The 22984-nt window shown below is 32.6% G+C and overlaps 3 pseudogenes; 1 reads left to right on the plus strand and 2 right to left on the minus strand.

Moving 5' to 3' along the window:
- Positions 1 to 4622: 4622 nt before the first annotated feature.
- Positions 4623 to 5729, minus strand: LOC128166037 (heat shock 70 kDa protein 12A-like; annotated as a pseudogene).
- Positions 5730 to 7392: 1663 nt separating this feature from the next.
- On the minus strand, positions 7393 to 12568 carry LOC128168349 (heat shock 70 kDa protein 12A-like; annotated as a pseudogene).
- Positions 12569 to 12843: 275 nt separating this feature from the next.
- Positions 12844 to 17070, plus strand: LOC128167663 (heat shock 70 kDa protein 12A-like; annotated as a pseudogene).
- The last annotated feature ends 5914 nt before the right edge of the window (positions 17071 to 22984 follow it).

The raw sequence follows: 22984 nt of genomic DNA on the forward strand, positions 1-22984 counted from the left end.
AATCAACATTAACAAATGGCTACAAATCAAGATGATTTTCCACTGTAATTTTTTTGTTCAGAATAGCGACAATACATTTATCCCCGTAAGAGTAATGTTTTAAACTGTTTTAAAGAGGTCGTTTTTATTTAATTGTGTCTGAAAAACCAACAAAGTTGGTGTAGATTTATCGTATAAGGAGAGGGCTAAAAAAAAGTTGTTACAGCATATCATCCTTCTAATTTTTCTGTACAAATATTTAACGTTTAGTGAGACATTTCTAGTGATAAATCGAAAAATACAGCGTCAATCGCAGAATTATAAGCAAGATACAGAACTCACAATTCTGCTTGGTTTGAGTCAATTTTTTGTTCACAAGAGATAATTACATTCAACTTAAGATTTTTATACTTGGTATTTCCTATTCAGAATGAACAAAAGCATGGCCTCAGTTCTGTGAGCAAAACTCTGTACCTTGCTTATAATTCGAAACTTGACACAGCTGAATATGGTTTGTAAAGAGAAAATAGTAAACAGTTAAAACAGAAGAAACCTACACTTAAACAAAGAAAGAGCACAATTTATTTTTCATAATATATATATACCTATATATTTCTAGCAGCAAAAACAATCTCCGTTTAGAATGAAAATGCACAGCATCTTAACAAAACACGTTGCATTATAATTATAATCAACCATTACGTAGAGATCGTACCGAATTACCAATAGAATGTATATTATTTATAATATAATGTGTTAGTGCATCAGATTTTGCTCATTTTGCACAGGTAAACAATTAACTGTCTGATTTACTTAAGTCTATATTTAAATTCCAAAATACAGGCGATATTTCCCCTCAAGTTACAATGCATAAACGAAATTCAACACAACCTAAAACCACAGTCACGAGTGAAAATGTAAACGCACTGAAAGATTTAACCTCTATTCACTTCACGAAATCGGCACTAACATGTTTAGCATGTTTCAAGTATCCCTTCGCACGTAAACTGTTGCACAGTAAGCAAATACATCTTTGTCAGTTTGACCCGTTTGTCATGCGTCAACATTCAAACATTGCTAATTTGCTGCTTTATACAAAGAACTTTCGTTTTCTATATGGAATACCGAACCCGAAGTTATAAACTGATTGACCGCGATTATCTCCATTTTTGATCTCGTCAATTACTCAAATATGAAACAGAATTCGCCGATAATTTTTGCAATTAATATTTTCCTTTCCATAAGGATTATTTATGCAAAATTACGTTGAATTTGACTCAGTAGTTCTTGAGAAGAAGATTTTTTAAAATGCATCCCCTTTTTCTACATTTTCGAGGTTTTCTCCGTTTTAATAAAGATCGGTGTTTCATTTCTGCAATTTATAATCACCTTTCTATAGGGATGATTTGTGCCAAATCTGGTTGAAATTTGAATAGTGGTTTTAGAGAAGAAGTTCAAAATGTAAAAAGTTTACAGACGGACAGACGGACGGACGGACGACGGGCAAAATGTGATCAGAATAGCTCACTTGAGCTTTCAGCTCAGGTGAGCTAACAATACCGAAAAACTATTCAAACACGTGTGGTTAAAAGGTACAAAAATTGGTTGTTCAAATACCTGATGCTTTTCTCAAACAGGCCCCTGAGAACTAGACGGGATGACGACCACGTCTATCGGCTGATGTTCCCGGGTACAACCCGTGCATAATTTTACCAACTATTCAAGGTATCAACGAGGGGCTCCCCACAGGATTGATATGTTACCACGGTAACCAATGGTCAAAGTATTAAAACAAAGGGCTCTCCCAAGGATGAACCGGAAGGGTGAAGCAAGGGGAATTATAATTATACACACAGAATTTTTGTTTGTTACACACGTAAATCATCAAGGTACTGAAGAACTGACGGGAATTGATTTTTTTCGATGTTTATTTATTTTAAAATCAGTGATATGCTATTTTGCATGACAAGTACATGTAGTGTCTAATTTGAATTATGCACAATTTTATAATGTGAATTTTTGGACTTTTTCGACAAGAATGTCGAGAAACCCACATATGAGTAATGTTAAATAATATTAAAAGATAGAATTAATTCAATCAAACTATGTATCAGTGATAGAAATATTTCTCAAAAATTGTATGGATCCAAGAAATATTGAACTCTAGTCTCGTTCAACCAAACGCTCGGCTGACACCGTAAATCTCCAACAAGGATTTACGGAGACAGTCGAGCGTCGAGTTGAACGAGACTATATTGAACTCTGGCGACTATATTGAACTCTGGCGTAGGAATACATAAGACTACAAAAATATTTAAATTGTTCGTACCATTTAAAATTTGACTATATTCAAGTTTTTTATAAATAAGTTTCCTTGAAAAACAATGCTTTACATTACACTACATTACATCGAATTCATCAATTATTTTCAAGAACTAAGTCTTGTCAGCAACAATGATTAGTGCTGAGGTCCAAACACTGTTTCACTTTCGGTTTGTCTCAAGACATAGGAGAGTTGATTAAAATCAACTCCCAAAAATTAGACTTGTAAAACCGCTCCTCTTCTTTTCATGTTAATAATTCATAACTGAAAAGACATTATTTCATTGATATAAAACTGTATAAATTAGAAATTGTATTTCGTTAGTAATTATGCAAAAAGTAATCAGAAAACTTCTGGTAAGCGTCAAATAGTACAGGAAGTTAAACGTTCCAGTGACTTGCTCATCGGTGTGCATCATACATGTAGGTGTTACTTTTATTTCTGTCCCTGTGATATCCAATTTAACTGTGACATAAACTCTCTCAGGACATTGACTGTTTTTACATTCTATCATAATATTTCAAAGCAACAGCCACCCCTCTTCATCATCAAACTTTGGCAACTCCTTTTTAAGCGGAAGCGCCTATTGCAATTGCTTTCATGACCTTCTAAGTCACAGGTCAAATTCCTCCCCCTTTTTAATGGGAACTCTATCGGATGTTATTAAACTAAGGACATACAACTCTCTACCCCCCCCCCCCCCATTCATCGTATTACCCCCGTTTGTACATTGCGTTTTTTAATAATAGAACTTTCGTAATGCATATACAAGTTTGTATTTTATCAGTTTATAAATATCCATTGAAAATACCTAATAGCAAAGATAGTAAGTGTTAGATTGTGTTAGAATTTACGTTTATCTCTATTAGATACTACAAAAACGAACGATACATCTTGATCTGGTATGCGACATAAACAAATGGGTTCAGCATTTCACAAGCAAGGAGTCTGTAGATAAAATTACGAGGGAAAAATAGTTTGATATGAAATTGTTTGTTTATGAGTACAGACAGAAAAAAGGGGCATATGTAATGAAACTTTTTTTTAATTAAAAATAAAGATAATTATGTATAATTCTAATTTAAAAAGTTGATTAGAATGATACAATGCCTATAATTTTTTTGTTAACATACAAACGTTTCTTACACATGTTTGTTTTTGTTATACAAATGTACTTTACAAAATAAATATTTTGATGTTTTTAAAACTGCTTTTATCATTTTATCTTTAAGACATGGTCCAGACTTATCTTGTGTGGTTACTGAGCATTTCCAAATTTACTATATGCTTTTTTATTATGTTATTAACTATTACCTTACTTTCTTCATTTAAACTGTGATGCCTTTATAAAATATCAAAGTATAATTTTTTTCCACAATAAAAACATCAATTGAATCAATGGAATCAATTTTTATCATTCATTGACATGTAGCCATAACCACCTTTTATCAAACTAATTCTGAAGGAGGAAATAGTCATAACATTGACATCTTGCCTATAGGTACTTTAACTACTTTGATTAGAAATGTAAAAAGGTACATAGAGTTGTAAATTACGCAAGATTAAGATTATCGACAAGGGCATTGTGGATCTCATTTCTACCGATTCACCAAACGATATCCCTTGACCAATCGGAATATAAAACTTTAGGAAACAACGGACGCACAACAATTCCCCTTCAATATTCGTCTGCATAATTTTGTCATGCCAATCCTGCTTCCATTGGTTAATAAACTTTTTGTCTGGAAAATCCTTTTTATTTACAAAATTAACAATCATAAACAGTATCATACTTTGAAATACATACATCTGTTAAAGCGATGCAATTGCAATCGATACAAAGGGGAAAATCCAAGATATCTTTATTGTCACTTCATCCAGTTTTACTCGGAATGAATAACATGAACGAAATCAAGTTTTTAACGAAAATTTACAATAGGAAATGTTTACTCCATTTAAAAAGGCTCGTGACACCAACACAATTTTTCAACGACATCATCCGGGGACTTTTCATGTCGTGTCAATCCCGTAAACTATCCATTTCTGGTTGTGGATTGAAACCTGAAGCGGTAAAGGGGCGTTTCAAAACATTCAAGTGGATAAATGTAGGTTGGACAAAAAAGTGTTTCTGATTATCGAAAAATCAAGAAAAAAGTTGTGGAATTAGAAACATGGAACAGAGTATAACAGTGCTGCGTAAAAATATTTTTTCCGAATGTAAAACTCTAATACTCTCTCTTACTCTCTCTCTCTCTCTCTCTCTCTCTCTCTCTCTCTCTCATATTTCTTTCACTATGTTTGTTCAAGTACACGTTAAGCCTCATAGAAAGTCAAATGTTGCCACTACTTGTTCCCCTGTGCCCATCGAAGCTGTAACTTTTATTTCGGTCCGTGTAATCTCCATTTTTGTGGTGATGGACACTATTTCAGGCCACACCCCTTCATCATTTTTACATTCTATTTTAATATTTACGAGTAATTCGCATCCATTTTCATCCAGATACATTGGCGACTCCTTTTCGGAAATATGAATAGAAGAATAGATAGGTTTGTAACGCCCACCTTTTGCATTTTCATCAACAAACGAATAAGCTGCTTGCTGTTCAACTGATTCACCAAGAGATACCTGCTGTCCGATTGTAAAAAACTTTCGAAAACAATTGGCGCAATAAAGCTTATTATCAATAATCTTCTTTTTTTGTCGTCATGTAAATCTTCATCGAACGGTATATTTACGTCTTTGCCGTATGTGTACCGACAAATTCGGGAACAGATGATATCAGGATAATGTCCATAGAGAACTGCTCCCTTGGCAACTGCCAATCCAGCTTCCATTGGAATAATAAACTTTTTGTCTTGGAAAACCTTTTTAACATCAGAATTTACGATCATACTTTCGGCAAATCCGCCAACCATCACAACTCCATCTAAATCACTGCAAATGTCTGCCTCAAAAATATTTTTAATATGAGAAAGGATATCATTCACCGAACTCTCGAAAAAAGATGTGAACAGGGAATGATCTATATTTAGCTTGTCTCCACTTAATGACAATGCAGTCATGTGTTTTGATGTTTTGATAGCATTTACGAAATTTTCGCCGCTTTTTTCTGAAAAAAAATTTCACAAAAGCTGGAGGAATCTTCAGGACAACTCTGTTTTTCGAATCAATGTTGAAAGTTCTCATCTTCAACTCAAATCCTCGTAAAAATTCCAGGTACTCCGACCTGCCCTCGTTTTTAATATGTTTCATATTTTCTGATCCGATCAATTCATTTAAGAATTTCATAAAACTTTCATCAACTTTAGTTCCTCCCCAGTTCCCACCGCAAACCTTGTAAATAGTTTTTATTTCGGCATCTGATGTCGTTTCTTGTTCAGCAATATCAACTGTTCCACCTGGGTGTACAAAAACATGGTAATTCATTAATAGATATGTTCTAAAAAGTTTAAGAATACTAATCAAAATCTAAATTTTAGTTCATTTAAATGTCGTTTCATAAATCGGAAATTTACGACCATTATTTGTTTACTGGTGCTTTATAACTGATCTATTTATAAGTAAATTACTCTTGAATTGGTTTTCCTATTGATAAAAAAAATCAATACTAATAACAAGAAGGCCAAACCTCCGGGTTCTTAATTCATATACATAGATTATTATTAATCTGATATACAGTGTATAAATGTTTCATGAACCAGTGAAATTCTCTAAGTAGTAAATACATATACATGTTCTTATATTGATAAAATGTTAAAACTGAAAACGATCTAGTAGGTAAAGAAAACAGATTTTAATCGGCTGGAGTAAATCATTCACAAATATTTAATAAAAACGTGATACATTTCACAATACAGATGAACTAACATGAAATAAAATTGTTAATTTCTAATATGAGCGAATTTACAAAGGAATTTGTGATTGAATTAACTTAAGTATGAAGGAGTTTTGATGGTCCATAAAAAATAGGCCATCACCTTACCCATACAGGTACAGGTTTACAACACTCGATGTCTCGAGCTTCAATTTCTAAACCAATTTGATTTTTTGAAAAAACATGGCCTCATTTGTTTCTAGACTTTAATATTTCGATCCCCGATCTTTCTTTCAAGATATTTCTTGATTTCTCTTGGAAACGTGAATGCATGGGCGCAAGCGCGTCTGTGATACTAGTATTTAAAGATTTTTATAGGTGACGCAACTCCTGGCTTCTTTAAAAGGGTATACATATTTGAGAAGCTAAACCCGGTTTTTATTTGCAAATACATTTACACAAAATTGACATTAAAAAAGAAACTGAATCAATTAAAAGCATATACGATATCTTTCTACTCAAAACCCAACTTTGTGTTCATGAATATTTGTAGGCTGCAAATTCAAATTATTTTTCCCAGTTAAATCTATCAGATGTTATAGAACAAGTTTGCAAAGACACAATTTCTTTCCCAGTTTGAATATTTCGACAAAGGATCAGGAAAATATATTGACTGACGTTTTGGTGGAATCGAACCCACAACCTAAAAAAAACCTAATCATGAACGTAAGATTACTTGTATCTTATATCTGGAGCTTAAACTAATGAACCATTTCAGTCAGTGAATTTTTTAATGCTCTATGCGACTTTGGCTATGAAATTACGGACTTGAATAATTTTTCTAAAATTGTCATTTGTTGGGATACAAAATTATATTTTTAATGAATAGTTAGTAATATATACCTCCATGTTTTTGTTGATCGAAATCGGTTTAATTTCCATTAGATCTCATGTAGACTATGACAAAAATATGGAGCACAAACCCACTTTAACAGAAAACGCATTTAAATTCTAAAACGGCACTATTTAGAGACTTTAATACGTATACTCCAGTTTGAATTTATCCTTATATAGGCATTGTACACGCCTTATCCATCCACCTTCCTTCTGCATTTAATCAAACTTAATCGTTCGAACTTTTGATCTCCTGAAATTTTATCAAAGTGCCTTGTCTTGATATCTGAGTTATCGAAACTTTCAAATACCTACTAATCTAATTATGCTTTTCTGTAAATTGTAATGATATTTAAAGTACATTTGTTCTAATTTGAAGAATCATAAAATGTCAAACTTTGAGGTTGCCTTCTCCTGAGTACTTAAGGTTGCTGTAACTTGAATTTCTGTTCCAGCTATTTCCATTTGTATTTCACATGAGAAAGTTTTAGGCCAAAGTTTTGATTTATTATTACATTTTACAATAATTTCACCCAACACCCTGCATCCGACATCTTCAATATACTCAGAGGTTTTCCGATTTGAGACATAAACTTTAATGGTCAAAGGTTGTTGCCGCTGATAAGCTCTGCTTTCGTCGCGGAAATCATAATCAGAAGTAAAGGATCGTTTATCTCCAAGAAAAACTTTTTCACCCTTTTCAGAAAACTTCTGAAAAATGTTTTTACAAAACTGCTTTTTGTTTATCAAGGTTAAATTACTAAATTGGTGTTTGTCTTCAATAAATGGGATGCATATGTCATCCCCATTTGTATAGCGGCATACACGCGAGCAAATGATTTCTGGGTCGTGACCAAAAAGAACGGCGCCTTTAGCAACAGCGAGACCAGCTTCTGTAGGTACGACAAATCGTTTTCCAGGGAAAGCGTCTTTAAGGCTGTCAATGACAAGACGACTATCTGCATAACCAACAACAACTACTATTCCCAGCAAAGCTTGACAGACTGGGTCTTCCAATATACCATGTAGGTGAGATATTATGTCTTGTAACGAACTTCTAAAAAAAGATCTAAACAAACTCGCATCAAAGTTTATTCTATCTTGCAAGTAGGTTGTAGACTTGGGATAGGGAGAGTTTGATATTATTTCAGTAATGTTGCATCCTGTGTGTTCTGCTAAGATCTCAAATAAAGAAACTGGTATCCTGAATGGAATTTTATTTTGAGAGTTGTAATCAATTTGCTTTTTCTTGATTTCTAGGATTCGCATCAACTCCAAGTACTCAGACCTATACTCATCCTTAAACTCAGTGAACACATCTGCTCCAACAAGTTTGATCATTAATTGAATAAATTCCTCATCAACTCTAGCGCCACCCCAAGGTCCCCCACAAACGTCATGAATTGACTTCATTTTCCCCACACCAGTAGTTTCCTGTACGCTGAAGTCGACGGTTCCTCCTGGAACAATACTCTTCAGTAAACATTTATTCCTTTCCAACTGAAAACGTTTTGGAAATAAATAAGATAGAACGTTAAATAAAACACAATTTTTATATAATATCTTTGGCAGTGGTCCACTTAAATCTTTCTTGCTAGAAATACCAGTCTGTAAGATAAATCACAAATTACACAGGAATGTTAATGTTGTCATTGTGATCATTGACAAACGATTGGTAGAAATAGTTAATTATATGCATGTACTTTTTCTATTGATACCTTTAATTCAAAAAGTACATATGCAAATGTGCTAGGAAGAAGTTGAATTTAATATACAAAATGCACAGTTCTGCATATAAGGTAAAGGTGTAAATAAATGCTTTGAATTTAAAAAAAAAGTAAGATAAAAAAAAAGTATGCACACAGATGGACTCGACCAAAGGCATAACGAACATCTCGTGTAATATAGCTAGCGGTTAAATTCACTGAACTATTCAGAACTTCCACTCTTCGGTGTAAATATAGACCACTATGATAGAAATCAGTTTCCTAAATTTTTGTAGGCTTTTTGCTAAATTCGAACCTATGTCCCAAAAAAATTCTATCCAAATTTAATTCTTCAAACAAAACCCATAAAAAATCTGAGCTTTTTTTTAAGGCAGAGCAGGCTCCGATTTCACACAAAAAACTTTTTTTTACCTAAGTTTAAACTCAAATCCTGAGAATTTACTCAGCTGAGATTTTTCGCAAATTGCATTTCACAAATCAAACTTAGTCATTTCTCAGCTGAGTTGAATTTTTTACTTAGCTGAGTCAAGAATTGTCAATGTCACAAGTGGCCCCTTGTAACTTCTGTTGGTTTTTTTTATTCATTCTCCATAAAAACAAACGTCTGCTTATGTTTTCAACAGAGGAAAATCGGATTAAATTAACTAGGGTCATAAAATGTTAATGAGTCATGAAATGTACACTTTGTTATGCTAGGTATAGATGACATATCTACATGATCTTATATATTATATAGCAAACAAAAGACCATATTTAATACATTATGGTTACCTTAAAATCATTAGAAAGAAGAATCACTTCAGAGTTATTCCATTTAACACAAACAAATGAATTAGTTCCCTTTGTTTATATTTTTGTCAAGGGAGATAACTCCGCCAAAATTATTATTTTCTAATGAAAAAATATATTTATCAAACCTGGATGAAATATTGCATATACGCTGATCACTGAGTGGAATAGATCTAAGAAATGAACATTACAGACAATATAATACTGTATTAATGATGTTAATGACATATTCATATTTGAGATTTGACTTAAGTCTGCTATGGAGGTAACTTAAGTTTTTTCTCAAATTGAGTAAAAAACACGACTAAGATTTTTTTGTGAAATGCAGAATATATTTGAGATATATAATATTTCTCAAATATTTAAGGAAAACCCGTACTTAAATCTGAGGTTTGACTTAAGTTTTTTTGCAAAATCGGAGCCAGTCCTAAAGAATATCTTGGCCAAAATCCATGCAGAAATATACCAATTTACTGAAACAGTGCTGCTTTCTCTAAATTTGAAAGACTAATATTAAAATTGCAATAGCAATATGATAGGTTCAAAATGCAAATTTAAAAATATAGAAATATGTACGAGAGAAAATAACAAAAACACATTGAAATTTAACAGCTGGTTTTTTTTCGGAAATTCCATCTTAACTATAAGTCAATTTAATAGTTTTTCGCTATAAATACTGTAAATTCCTTATATTACGCGAGTACTTAATTTCGCAATCCTGCTGGGTTGTCTCAAATCGCGAGAACATGAAATCGCGAACGTGGAACTTTCTCCTTATTTCTTATAGTTCTGAATTCTCAGATAATAATGGCGAGATTTTAAAATCGAAAAGTTATTGTTTGTAATCGCATCAAATCTCACTATATCTTGAAATATGTCGTAATCGTGTTAATCGTGCTAATTGTAAAACATTTTTAACACGATTAACTAAATGTCCAATTTTCGCTGTTATTCGTTATTATCGTATTTGAGCACACTGCATCTTTGCTAAGCGCAGCACGTTGCTTTTAATTGTGCCCCTTCCTAATCGTATTGATCCTGGATCATTTTTGGAGGAACAAACACCACCCTGCGCTGCGTTGAGTTGCATTGTGTCAATATGGTCAAACGGGCAAAATACATGTATTGTCGGATCGAATCGTAGCATTTTCCAACTTGATTATAAAAAGAATCACCATCATTACCATACACCATCGAAACAGAGCATATCGGTTCGTAGTGAACGTACACGAACGTCTATGCACAGTTTTGATATTTGTTAAATGTAGTAAGTTTGTATAATAGAATATTCTTGACTATTCTAGATTGATAGGTTATTCTCTATAGGACATTCTCGATGTCCGGGTAATTTATGTAACCTCTTGTACATATAATTTCTAGAATTTGGTAGTTTTTTAGTATAAATAACCTATAAACAGTGCTAAAAAAAGATACTCTCGTTAGACTTTTGTACGACGACATTGAGATGTGAGCACTTACCTACTTACTGTGCCATTGTGATATACGAGATCTATTCAGCTGATTGTAATAATTGCATTATTTTCTTTGTTTTAATAGCAAAACACTTCACATTTAAATTCAAACTTAGATATTATGGGTAGTATGTCGACAATATAGCCTTCTTAATGTATGATTTATTTTTCGTTTTTAAAACTTGTCAATGACTCACCCCCTAGGTCGATGACCATAAATTTCTTCCCTCGTTCAAACGTCTTAAGCACTAGCTCCTGGTGTTCTCCCCCACTCTCAAATCTATCAATCGGAAGTAGGCGGCAGTACAGGGCGGCAGCTTCCGGTTCATATGCTAGCATTAGCTGATCGTCGTGAATTCCGGCCTACCAAGCGTTACATAGTAAGAATCACTAATCTATTAACAATTTCTGATTTTAACTATTCAATCATTTCCTTTTAAAAAATACACCTTTACAAACCAATGCTACATGATTTTTTTTCTCAAAAATTAGTACTTTTCAAAGGTTAATTTAATCAATTAAGTCAACAAATTAAGCTGATGTAATAACTTTTCCAGCATAAATTATCAAGATTTTACATCCAATAGATGACAAATGATGCACTTATGGAGTAGCTGAAAGAAACACATTTAAAGGTAAGCTGAATGAAAATCTGTATGTGTGAAATAATGCACAAGGACTTAATTATATATGTACCTCTTTTGCCGCTTCTCTTGTGAACTGTTTAACAGAGTCAGTCCAAATAGCGGGAACTGTCAATACCCAAAAAATACCGTCAGCTGTCACTGCTTCTAGAATGTTCTTGTCGTTTAACTGGCGCAATAAATGTTCTTTAAGATATCGAATGGCGTGTGCTATGATGGTCATAAAGGGCATCCTTTTACCATCTATGTCTTCTATCTCCATACTTCTCTCAAGTTTAGTAAATAAACGATCACTCCCTGCTTGATCTTTAGATATATCCTAATAATGAACAGATGAAAATATCCATTTAAAAGAATTAAATTGAATACTAGTCTGACTCAAAACTTATAAAATCTTTAAAGGAGATACAAAATAAAAAACAAAATACCAGTGCATTCATGAGTTTCATCTTGAAGCGACTGAAATACTGCAGTAGTACCACTCTTGGTGTTCTTCTGCTTCAGACAGCTCTGCGTATTTATCTTCCGCGTCGTAACCAAAGCTGTGAAATGTCTGGTCAGGTTTTAACAAAACAGTTGTCGGTGCTTTGTATGATATTCCACCAGACTGTACAGATGACCAGTTGTTGGTATGGATCTTCAAAGGATTTGTTTGGAAATCATCGCGAAACGAAAAGGCGTACCCAGAGTAGGTCGACCCAAAATCAATGGCGGCAACGACTATTTTCTCCCTCTTCTGCTCGCCCCCTTTTTATGGAAAACATAGAGTAATCGTAGATGAATGGTAATTGAATTAAATTTCAATTCAATTATTTTATTTACACACAAAAAGAAACTTAAAAAAGAAAACATTTTGAACTGTAACATTTTGGTAATGAAAAAATGTCTATTTACCTTTTTTTGGATTTGCTTTTCCTTGTGCCATATCCCCCAACCGATTCTAAACACTGTCTCTATGGTGCTGTAATGCTTCTATATGACAAATATCTTTAATTTATCCTGTAAAGAAAACTCGTAATATCATTGAAAATAATTTCAACGCAATGCATAATTGAATGAGACTCTTATTTTGGAAAATTTTCAAAAGGATATACTCAGAGTTAAATTTATTCATCGTGCTTTCTTTCAAGTCATAAATCATGTTTAAACCTAGCGTTTTCTTTTTAACTTCCTTATTCAGTAAACACAAGGTAAATAAAAATGGCTGGCGGAACAAGCTTTTTAGATGGGAAGCTTCTTGTTGCTGCCATAGACTTTGGGACAGCATACAGTGGTTATGCCTTTTCTTTTCGAAGTGATTATCGACTTGATCCCTTAAAAATTGAAGTAAACCACTGGACCGGAAATGGATCCCAAACGATGTCACCAAAGGCTCCTTCATCCGTTCTCTTGAATCCTGACAAAACCTTCAAATCGTTTGGGTACATGGCAGAGGAAGAATATTCAAGTTTGGTCGAAAATGGACAGCACCAAGACTGGTATTTCTTTACAAAGATTAAAATGAGACTGCTTTATAAGGAGGTATATATTATAGGAGATAAGAATCTGTTTTGGAAAAAATTTGTAGTTACTTTGTATTAATTTACTGCAGTGTAGTGTTAAATCGTTTTATTTAATTTAAAACAGAAAATTTCTCGAACAGACACTTTAGAAGATGAATGCGGTAAACCGATGTTGGGGCTAACCATTCTAAGTATGATAATCCGTTATCTTAAGGATGATTTATTTAAAAGATTGGAACAAAGAGGAATGCCTCTGAGAGCTCAAGACATCCTATGGGTGCTAACGGTTCCAGCTATCTGGACAGATGCTGCCAAACAGTTTACTAAAGAGGCAACAGAAGAGGTGTATATAGCTGTAGTAATAAAATATGCTTATAATTTTGATTTATTCAACCTTGGTAATTGCAAAAACATGTTTTTTATCTAATTGTAGGCGGGAATAAAAATCAGATGATATCCTGTTGGTATATGAACCGGAGGTTGCAGCACTGTATTGCCGATTTCAAAGAATGCAAAATATTTCCAATGCAAAAGGTGACAGAAATCTATCGAATAAGAAAAAGATGTTGGTGTTTGATATGGGAGGTAGGGGACCTATTACTTTAACATTTTAGTGACAGCATTTATTTGATTGTGATAACAATGATAAATTGTACAAATTTATGCAAATTAAGTCAATACAAATATGCTAACTTTGCTACTTTTGAGTCAAATATTCGATATAATGATTTTTTTCTTATTACATAAAGCTACAACTATTGATATTTAATAGATACTATTATGAAATTTGCTTATATTTATGGACTGTGGTTTAAAATGCATTACGCTTGCGACTTTTACATATTAAACATAAAATTAATATTATTGAATACCTTTGCAATCTGTTTATACCAGCCGATTTCAATGGTTTTTTTACTTTTATGTTAAGGGGGAACAACAGACATCAGCACTATCGAGATCATAAGTGAGAAAGAAATTCACGTCGTAGAAAGAGCACGTGGTGGAGCGTTTGGTGGAGTCTTCATTAACGAAAAATTCATTCAGTGGCTGGAGGACGTGTTTGAAAAAGATAGGATAAAGGAATTCAAAATGAATCATCGATCTGATTTTATGCTACTCATGGAAAACTTTGAAACCAAAAAACGTTTAATAAAACCTGATGATGATACTCCCATATGCTTCCAGATCCCGTTATCTCTTAAAGCCAGCTCAGAGAAATTTTGGGGATACTCTTTGGAGGAACATTTTGACAAAATGAGTATATCTAGTGTACAGGTTAAAAAACGTGGAAAACTGTTCATCAAGTCTTCATTTATACTGAATACTTTTTTCCCCCTTTTGCCAAAGATGTTTTTGAAGAACTTCGGAAAGCTCTCTCAAAACATGGAGATATCGACTGTGTGTTGGCTGAAGGAGGTTTAGCTCAGTCTCCTGCCGTTGTCTCTGAGATCCGGAAATACGTCAAAGACATACCTGTGTACGTTCCGTTTGATTCGTCCTTAGCAGTAGTCAGTGGGGCGGTGCTGTATGGACATGAGAATAATATCATTAAGGCTAGAATCTGTCTTTATTCTTATGGTATTCAAACGATGAGACCATTTATTAAAGGAGATGATGAAACTAAAAAGGTTGTTCAAGAAGGAGAAACGTGGTGTAAACACAGTTTTAGACCCCTTTACAAAGCTGGAGATCTCGTTAAACTAGGAGACGTGTCCTCATACGACTTGGTGGAGTCGTTTGAAGATGAAAACAGAAATCACTAGAACTTTTTTTGTCTTAAACAAAAAGTAAGGGCTTTTCGACAGCCCCATTTTCCCCCTTTTTTAACGTAAAAAAAAATTCATCTCGTATCTATTTCCAAAATTTCTGAACGCCTTGGTATAACCAGTTGCTTAGATAGGAACTGATGAGTACTTCAATATCATAAGAAAGTTAACTCCAGAACTTTACAAGTACCTACACTTCTAGTTTTCAGAATAATATTTTCAAAAAATCATTTTAAGTAAGTATTCATATCTGGGACACAAAATTTGCCTACAGTTTTTATGCTATACATTCTTAGAGCCAAGCGAGATAACTCTTTCCAAAAGAAGTTTGAAATTTAAACATGTTGTGATCTTTAGGCCTTTCAAACCCCTATAAGGAGTCAAAAAGTAGCCCCTCGGACCACAATTTTTAGATTTATCTTTTTGTTTTTAACAATAAACTGAAAAGATTTTTAAAATCGGACAAAAAATATAAAAGTTACAGCTAAAGTGCTGTTTAAAACGTTGGCCCCTGCAGACCCCTTATTTTTCGAATTGTCTACCCAACTGACAATTAACTGAAAACTTTCTGAGAAAACGAATGACGCGTGATTTTTGTTTAACATTGAAACTCCCATAGACGATTTTCATTGACCTATTAAACCAGAAGTAGTCAACATATTTAAATGAAAATCGGAATGTATATTAATTTCTTCTACCTTAATAATGTCGCATCAAATGGAATTTTAAAAGTCATTTGAATGTTTTTGTTTTTTCATCCCCTCTTTTCTAAATTTGTGGGCTTTATATTTCAAAAACGGTAAGATAAAGATACTTGTCAACGCTTACAATTTTGTAAGGCTAGACAAGGTACATCTAATACTAAAATCTGAACGTTCAAACTTAAAAAATAAACAAAATATTGCGTTTTCTTTAATTTTTACAATTGTCCCTGTAGGTTCCGGAAGTACCGGAACCGGAAGTCCAAAACCTTACATTCCATAGATTGAAAGGTTTGCAGTATAACTGTTGCATCATTGAATCAATATATCTGACAACTTTTAAAAAATCGCTGTCAGAAAACTGTCTAGTATAATAATAAAAAAAGACGAAAACAATAGGTTTTTTCGACCGAAAGTCGAAAAGCCCTAATAACACCCCTGCGAATGTGTTCGGAATGTTTTCTTTATCGTTGCTAATTAATTAATAAATCCAGAGATGCTCGAATGAAAGTTCACGAGACTTCACCGATATTTGTTCAGTTCCTGTGAAATTTCGAGCGGAAGTATAAGTGTTCGGATAATATTCTCAAAATACGTAAGTACTGGTCGTTTTTCATATCATATCCTATTTTGATTTATGTTAGAACGGGAAAAGCTTTCAAGATGTATGTCTTATTTTACCATCTAGCGGTTATCGTTCGTGTTCAAACACGTGTAGAGTGGTTGAAAATATAAACATTGGGTTGCCTAATAAAATCAAAGCCATTTTTGATGCTTGTGGTGTGCAATACCATGTTTGAAAAAAAAATAATGTGTGTCTGTTTTGCATTAAAATTTAGTATATCGAGCCATTTTCAAGCAACATTCTGCATAAAATTGTATAGTCTGTTTCACTATTGATGTTATTACTAGGTCAGGCGCGGATCGAAAATTAATCCTCAGGAGGGATCTCTTTTAAGCATGTTAGTTGTTGCAACAGCAGACAAAAACTGATTTTGTATAGTCACATTTATTTCTAGAACACATTTTATTCACCAATTAATGAAGATAAAGTTTAAAATCAACAAACCTCTAGATTTTATATTTGACTACTAGAACCTAGATACTGTGAAATATACTTTATACACGAGGTACGATTTTTACTGCGAAACTGAAAGGGTCAAATAAAACCACGTGGTCTAAAATTTGAATGACAATAACATTCGCAGGGGTGAATAAGCGATTTAAACCAATACGGTGCTTTCTTTTTACATCAATGGATAAAAATGTAAGATATGTCATCGACGAAGGATGCAAGGAACACGGAACAATTGACATTGACGTCCCAGAAGGTGGATTTCTGGTTCATTACGAATGTACTGTTGAACTTGAGTTTGCTGGAACCGAAATTATCGCTCGTTTAAAAGACGAAAAAGGTACAAAAACTATCAGACTAGAATTTATGAACTAAAAAGTAAGCGTTTATGCTTATTTGGTTTTTTTTTAAAGAAAATATATTAATAAAAACTCAATTTCAATAAAATTATATGCATTGTGGTTATTCTTGTTTTAAATTGAGTAACGCTTTAAGTATATTAAGCAAGAAAGCAAAAGAAGGAACAATATATTAACATTAATATTAACAATTTTTTCGCAAACGCTCTAATAGAATTAGGATATTTGCCAGCATTTTTTAACTTTAAACCGTGTTGTTAATTTGAATGTTTAAATAAGCTTTTCGTAATGATGTACAAACTTGTCTTATGGTCTAGCCTGCATGTTTTATTTAAAATTGTGTACAGCCTGTTATCCAAAGCTGACAAAAATAAATAACAAATTGGCTGCTTAGAAGTGTGCAAATCGTTTTTTCATCAAGAAATATTTCGGTTGTCACATATTCAATCGTTTGCGTAAAAAGCCATGTAATACATTTACAAACAGACCATACTCAGTATATGTTCGCATTACAAATACTTTTTTTTACTTTTTAATATTGTCATCAATTCTTTCTTCTTCTTTTTTTTACATTATAGCGTTCATGTTTCAAATGAATGGCGTAAAATGAAAAATAAAGATAAATCAAATATAGGTACATGCAAAACAAAACAGAAAACCAACTAGCGTGAATTTAAATTTCGCAACGTAGCATAATGTGTATATTCATTGCGGCAGGTTAAGTTAAATCTACAGCAGAAAACGCCCTCCATTGCGCCACGTTATGCGGAATCTTAATGTCGTAAATGGCATTAAATACCACTGTCAACAGTAACTGAGTACAAAATCTTTTGAAATTTACCGAAAGAAAAATATTGCTTCCATTTAAATATAAGGTCTAAACTTGGTTTCTTATGGAAACTAGGTTATAGGCGTATAAAAAAAAACCAAGAAAATTAAAAATTTGCAAACCGTAGAATCGATAATTTGATATGACTGGAATTTTGAAACGGCAATGAATAATTAGAAGATTTAAACCATGTGTAAATGAGTGAACGACGCATCATTACTTGAGTTAAAATACTTGATATTCAGTTTACCTGATTAGGATTTATATATTATTTTGTTGAAATCATTTGAATGTTAATATAATTACATCATTATTATAGTTTTAATGGTAATTTTATTAACAATACCCTAATTTTAATAGATATCATTCAGAAAATATTATTTGACGATTAATTAAAAATCAATGCATTTGAAATGTTTTTCGTATAGAATGTTTGTGGATGTAATCAATAACCTTGAGTCAAATCGTTTTTTGTTAAACTTAAAACTTGCATTCGGCAAAAATTGAACACAATCTAAAAGAAAAGTTAAGCTCATCATTTTCGTAAATGAACAAAGTTGACTTAAGAAATGAAGATAATAATTTTTCTATTGATCGACGTATCAAAGAAAAAATTGACCGGAAAACTTCATCAATGCGCTACGCGCATTGATGAAAAAGTTTTCCGGTCAAATTTTTCTTTGATACGTCAATCAATAGAAAAATTATTATCTTCATTTCTTATCATTTAATAAAACATTTTCAAATAAAAAAAATGTGAAGTGTCATTGATCAAAAATGTAAATAATGTAAATGAAGCGGTGCGTATGAATACAAAACAACAACAGCAAGAATATTCAAAATGGATGCACCTTCAGCTGATGCAGAGCTAATGAGCTGAATTTAATGGATTAAACACAAATAGTGAGTTAAAATCTGAACCGGCTGAGGAAAATACATGCGATAGCTTGTGATATTATCCACTGTGCAGAAAAACTCGTAATAAAACTAGTTTTCATGTGAGATCGCTGGAATTTGCAACTGGAAATAACCATCTAAGGAAAGGCGACCGAGGACGAACATAGCTGATATGTCGACAAAGAATAGTATGTATAAGCGACTTTTGTAAACGTTGTGGTAACTAGATAGCAAGTGATGTACTTAAATGGTATATCTGCAGCTTGGAATGCGCCGAAGGAGCTGATGCATTACTCATAGCTTTTCTTTACGACGCTTATTCTGATGATCGATCATGTACGTGTGTAAATTTAAAAATTATCGTTACCAAATTCGAACAGCAGTGTTACTGTGAAAGTTTATAGGCCTATATGTTCGTTATAATATTCCTGGAAAAGAAACAGCCAGCCTCGCTGTAAATGAATGTTGATTGATCTCAAGCAGACGAAATCGTGAGAAGACGCTTAATTTTTTATTTAGTGAATCAAATAATGTGTTTTGTTTATTTTTGAAGGTTAAACTTTCAAGTTTTTATATTCACAAGGTTGCATTTTGTTTGCTGACAATAAAACAGACACAACTTTACTTTTTGTTGACAGTGTTTATCTTGGAAATTCCCGTTCTATAAATAGTGTTAGACCAGAACAGTTGAGAAAAGTAGATCCGGCAAAAATTTTATTGATGCAGGTATCAAAGAAATTTTTCAACCAATCAGAAGCGCCGATATCTCATCAAACGAATAAATATTAAATGATATATAACTGAAACTGAAAATTAAAATAAACATAGAAAATAATAGCGTCCAGTTTTTTAGACATAATAAATACTTATTCATATTTCACAGCTGATATGTACAAGAAATCTTTAGTTTATACGGCACTGTTTATTGCACTCTGATTATGCTTTGGAAAATTGAATAATAATATCTAAGTCATGGTATGCCTTATAATTCAAAACAATTAAACAATTTCTAAAAATTTAGTCTTTATCATATCCCCATCTTTATCAATCGAAGTGTTTGAGACCGTTCATAACTTGAGTATGTGATATTCAAGTTATGATTTTGTCTGAATTTATATTTGTTCAATAGCTTGTACATTTGGTTTTGTTTCTTCATCTGTATTCCCAATATCATGTTGTTAATTTTGAATTCATGCGGTGGCAGTACATTCAACATTTACATCATGACAGCAAAATATATACATGATGATTTTTAAATAATTATGTACTCCAAAAGAAACGTGCATTTTATATCTCATTTCGTGTGTGTATAATAACACATGCCTATTTTTCATCCACTCCAAATAAAAAATAAATCCGTTCGTTAACAATTTAGCGTGTATTTGGTTGTCAATCACATGCACGATCAAGCTCGTGCTGTACATACGACTGTAATGGGTCACTTTCCAAACAATCGCTATACTCATACTAAAACGTCTTTCTTAAATTAAAAGAAATCTCTTTAATAACTGTACCATATTAAAGTAGGGTGGCATTCATGGCATGATATTGTATTTCCCTGTTTAAAATTTCTGTAAAAAAAAATCACCTAGCGAGTCCTGGCTACCGTGGCTGGTCGTAGGAGGAAAATGGTATTCAAGTCTTAGCAAGTGCATCGTTAGTCAAATGATTGACATGCCTTTTTAAAACTTAACGTACGTACCATTTCACTTCAAAACTGAATGCCACTCGCAAAAGGTGATTCCCATAAAACATTCTTGCGTCTTTCGAATGCCATACAACAGGACGCTTGCAATGTCTTTATAACCGTCATTCGTCATTTGCAAGTCAGGCGCACTGACGTCTTACTTCGTCTAAGTCTGTTTTTTTAAATGAATTATATAGATATTGTACGGAAGTGTATTGGTTTCACATTTACAATAATGACAAAAATATCAAGTAAACAATTTAAAGATAACTGCGAATCATCAAGATAACATTGTTTATACCAACTATCTAAAGAATAATTCTTAAATGTTGTAAGTAAAGACATTATTTAGCCTTAATTCAAAGTTTCACAATAATTATTTTTTTATATTTACATTCCATTTATATTGTAACGCATTAAAGTACAGTATAATTACTGTCATCAGTTTAAATTTTTCAAATTTTACGATATTTAACCCCAAAAATAGCCTTTAAGAATATTTGATGAGGTTTAACAAAACATAAAACCAACGGCGAGATTCTAACTCAAAACTTACATGTTCACAGTAAATTTTTGCTACTCTTTTAGGTGGCAATATTGGGAAAGATACTACTCATATAAGTACACTTCATTTTATTGTTTTTTCGATAAACAACACGTCACAACATGGAGGTGCCTCATACCACCTGAAACATTTAAAAAATAAAATACAACTTATATTCAAAATATATAAAAGTTATTTTAATTCATGATTAATTTCTTTGGAATCGAGATATCTTTTGCGAGGATTAAGAGTTTAACTGCTTTATATGGAGTGTTTAACCTTTTTTCAGAACTACCACAATGATTATTCAAAGAAATCCATAATTTGACATTAACAAGATCTTTATATATTCAATAAAATGTAGCAAAACATTTTAATCAATGGTACACGTTTAGAATAAGACAAAGATTAGTCATATGGACTTATAATGTTGATTGTTATACTTTCATGTTAAATACTGAAATCTGATTGGTTAAGACGCAGTTAATAATATTTACTATTACCCTCAGCGTTAGCAACGCACTTGGCAACGGGTAACATTAAAAAATGTTACATGCGCGAAAATTATGCGCGTACGGTTCGCTGTAGAATTCACGTTATTCCTATATAAAAGCAGTAAAATTTTCTTAAAAATTTTAAAAAAGACATTCAGTATAACAAAATAAATAGTGCCTGTTTGGGAGGATAACAGTTGAAATTGACACCCCTCGAAAACCATTGTCAACCTCCGCTTCGCGTCGGTTGACAATGGTTTTCTCGGGGTGTCAATTTCAACTGTTACCCTCCCAAACAGGCACTATTTATATAATGCGTCATAAACATCCTAGTTTGGTATTCAAACAGGGCCATCAAGAGTAAGCGAGTTCCTAGGTCTTCGACAATGGATACCGCCAATTCCAATGTTATTGACGTTAAAACTGCCTTTCCCTCATGCTAAATATGAGAAATAATTACATAATTTTATTGATATAAACATTTGATAAAACTGAATTGTACTTCTTCAGTAGTAAGACAAAGTTATCTGAAAACTTATGGTAAAACCCCAGTTTTACAGAAAGTCAAACGTTGCAGTGACTTGCTCACCGGTGTGCATCATAGGTGTTACTTTTATTTCTGTCACTGTGGTCTCCAATTTAACTCTGACATGAACTCTTCCAAGCCATTGACTGTTTTTACATTCTATTCTAATTTTTTCAAGCAATAGACCCTTTACTTATCCACAAAGATAAACCACTCCTTTTTAGGAATACAGAGTTAAAATTTATTGTGAATGGACTAACATTAAGCACAAAAGGTCTTTGATACTGTATTTGGGACTTTTATCGAGACTTATTATGAGAATCAGAAATGAACTATAACTGATTGTAACAAATTTGACAAATTGCGACTGTATTTTTTTAGAACGATTTGTTACAATGTTGATCCACAAACATTATCTTGCGTGAATCTTACGCCATGATCATTTATCCTCGGAAAAAAATGTTACACATATTAAAAAAAAAAGAATAAAACTCCGTTTAGCAAAATACAGACAAGTTTTTTTTGTTATTCTTTAAAGTCTTTGCGATATAAGGCCCTATGTGTGTTTTAGCTTAAGTCGGTTTGTTTTAGTACATAGAAAAAGTATTGACCAAAGTTATCCATACGGTCATTTGACCTCTTGACCCAGCCCGCTGTTATGTATGAATAACAACGGATTGCACTAACAGTGTTTTATAAAGAAAATCATTTGCAAGTGTCAATATAATATTATAGAATGAAACATAATTACAGACCTTTTGGCTTTAAACATAGAAAAATTTGTTGTATGATTTTGATCAATAACCCCTACTATGAAACGTGTTGCACCAATTTCTTATCAAGGATTGAATTTCAGTAAAGATTAAGATTTCGAAAATGTTGTTCCAACTAAAATGTATTTATATTATTTTGTTTAGAGCTTATATGAAAATATCAAATATTTGAGATTTTCGGAAGCAGA

This window comes from Crassostrea angulata, chromosome 10, assembly GCF_025612915.1.
Source record: "Crassostrea angulata isolate pt1a10 chromosome 10, ASM2561291v2, whole genome shotgun sequence".
Classification (NCBI taxonomy): Eukaryota; Metazoa; Mollusca; class Bivalvia; order Ostreida; family Ostreidae; genus Magallana; species Magallana angulata.